Below are 2,255 nucleotides of genomic sequence, written 5' to 3' on the forward strand. Positions count from 1 at the left end.
CTGATCGTCCGTCATCTGCTGGGCGGAGCTCCAAGCTTTCTTTCTGAAACGGATTGCACTATGATGACTATTCTCAAAATATTACAACTTTATTCTCAAAATAGAAATAAAACTAAATCTCTAGCCTGGAACTAATGCTCCATCGTACAGATCATTGTTTAACCAACAGTTAAAAAGTAAAACTTTTGGTCTCTTTTTTTTTTTTTTTTTCCGGTATGACCTTAATAGCAGTCATTCATTTTTAAATTTCAACCAAGTAAAACTTTTTATGTAATCAACAGATATTTACAGCATCAAAATGGGTTGTTTTTGTCTTTTTAACCCTTTACTCAATAAAATATTTTTAAAATAAAAATTTCAGTGTTATTCCAAATCAGGACAAGTCTTTGTAACTTTAAAAAAAATATGGATATTTTGATGGCAAAAATTAAATTCAATGTAATAACAAGAAACGCCAACTTGCCCGAATATATATTAAGAAAAATAACAAAAGTGCTTCTAGAAGAAATTGATGAAAAACACACTGAGAGTTTTTGTTCCAATTTAACCTTAGAGGCATTAATGCTGATACTGGAACTTACATTTTTTAGTTTATAAACCTGAATATAATTGTTAACTAGGCTTATTAACTTTTTAACTTTTCAATTAGCTTTTCTTGACTTAACTTTTACCCCAAATTAATTTATAGAAGGTAATATATCATTCAAGGGCTCATCTAATTGATCAAATACCAAAATCAGATGTAAAGCCATGTAGCAGGATCTTTCCTGAATGGCTGGATATAGATCTTGTGATCCTAGACCTCACTGAGGGACGGAGGGGACTCCATTTATAAGGGGTAAGTGATCAAAAATGCCAACTTGCCCTATATGTGGTTTATATATCACTGTAGAAACACTGGAAGATGGCCACTGAATGAAGGACGTTTCTTAATGTGACATGCTGAGCTTGTTCTAATTTCTACGTCAGACTGATAATATTTACCAGTTATAGTTTATTATCTCTAAATAATGTCAGTGATCAAAGCCTCTATGAATTTCAGGTTTCTGTTGTATGCAGCCTGGGAGAATCTGAAGACCAGAACTCAGCAGAACAAAAATAACAAAATACATCCAGATGGTACCTAGAACTGTGGGGAAAGTATTTTATAGACTAATGACACAAAGCTTGGTTTTTCTGGCAGGTTGGTGTCCCGTTCCATCTGACGTAAAACTAGCACAGCGTCTCAGAAGAAAGATTATTCAAACAGGTGGCGGTAGTACAGTGGTCTGGGGGCTGCTTCAGGCTAACCTGATGTAATAAACTCTGCCACACAAGAAGAAAGCCTGAAGCAGAATGCCTGGAAACATGTTTGTCACTTTAAGCTTGAACACATGTGGCTCACGCTGCAGAACGTCTCCTGAAAATTCACTGAAATAAAATTAAACATGAGTTTCAGAGGATCCTTGTCAAAGGCTGGACTTAAATTTAATTTAGATGCTGAAATACAACCTTTAAAATGTTGTTTTCAAATAAAACCACCATTTGAAAACTTTTGTATTTAGTCAAGTTATCTTTTGTAATCAGAAACAATTGAGAACTTAAAACATGAATATGTCTTAAGAAATGCAAAGTGTAAAATGCCCCTTGTGACTTCAAACCACGTGAAGATTTGACTAAATAAAAGATGTTTAGACGGTTTAACTGAAGAAATCTGATGATCTCAAAGTTGAATCCAGCTGCTCACTTGTTGGGAAAATAAGGAGCATCGGTTCACACTGAAATTACCTTATGAGGAAAAAATCATGACCCAACCAAAGGATGGATTTACTTTGTTCCTTGCCTGTTTTGGTCAATAAAAAACTGCATTGTTTGGTATGTGGACAATAAAATGAGAAATCTGGCAGGTTTATGTGTTTACCTCAGAAGGATGTAATCATGGTCCAGCTCATTTAAAATGCTGAAACACAATGTTCTTGGCCAAAGGTTCAAAGTTAAGTGAACTAAATCTGTATTTTTTTTTCCTGTGGTAGAGGCACCAGCTGCCAGATGCATGAGCCATTTAGGTACAGCTCATTTATTAGAATCATTACATAGAAACATTTTTAAACCCTCTTTGTTTGTATTTTTTGATGACTACAGAAAATGAAAATCCCAAATGTATTATTTATCCGTCTGAAAGTCCTAACTTCACATGCTAGTTGGTTTGTCCAAACACCTGAAAAGGCTTATTGACACTAAATGGTTTCCAGTTTGAGTCACAGGTAGGGTTGCCA

Source organism: Cyprinodon variegatus, unplaced genomic scaffold (genome assembly GCF_000732505.1).
Source record: "Cyprinodon variegatus isolate N-32 unplaced genomic scaffold, C_variegatus-1.0 Scaffold406, whole genome shotgun sequence".
NCBI lineage: Eukaryota > Metazoa > Chordata > Actinopteri > Cyprinodontiformes > Cyprinodontidae > Cyprinodon > Cyprinodon variegatus.